We start from the raw sequence: 822 nt of genomic DNA, 5'->3' as shown, positions 1-822 counted from the left end.
CTGCTGTCTCTGCTCTGGGTTTTGAGGGGTTAACCATGATGAGGCCACATGAGCCCTTTAAGAATTGTCTCTTAAAAAGATAAATGCCATACGATTTCATTTATATATGGAATCTAAAAAACAAAATAAACAAACTAAGAAAACAGAAACAAACTCATAGACACAGAACAAACTGATGGTTGCCAGGTGGAAGGGAGGTTTGGGGGCTGGGTGAAAAGGGTGAAGAGATTAAGAAACACAAATTGACAGTTACAAAATAGTCACAGGGATATAAAGTATAGATCAAGGAACATAGTCAATGATATTGTAATAACTATATATGATGTCAAGGGAGTACTAGACTTATAGAAAGGATCTCTTCATACATTATATGAATGTCTAACCACTATGTTGTAAAAATGTTATTTTTAATTATCCTTAAAAAAACACTTTCTCTTAGTTTGCTATAGCCTATAGTTTTCATGGATGCAAGCCCCATTGGCTTTCAAAACTAGATGTTTTGGGGGCCCATCTCTTGGGTGGAAGTCTTAAAAGTTGGAGCACCATATATGAGTTCCAAACCCTTTGCTCCTTAAGGAGAAGTTCAGAGTTTTAGTTACCTCCTGGCTGTGTGTTGCTGAATCAGTAATGAGATTGTGTGTCAGCCTGTCCTACCTATTTCAGTGTGACTTTTTTTCTCATTGACTGATTGCTTGCTCAGCTAGTTTTCGAATTTCTTTCAGAAGGAATTGTTCCGTATGTAGCTTTAGATTCAGTGTGCTTTTGGGAGGAGGTGAGTTAAGGAGCATCCTATAATATTATCAGAACCTGTCCAAAACGTAG

Source organism: Pteropus alecto, unplaced genomic scaffold, assembly GCF_000325575.1.
Source record: "Pteropus alecto unplaced genomic scaffold, ASM32557v1 scaffold22, whole genome shotgun sequence".
NCBI lineage: Eukaryota > Metazoa > Chordata > Mammalia > Chiroptera > Pteropodidae > Pteropus > Pteropus alecto.
The sequence above is the reverse complement of the archived record's forward strand: the minus strand, read 5'-3'. Positions refer to the sequence as shown.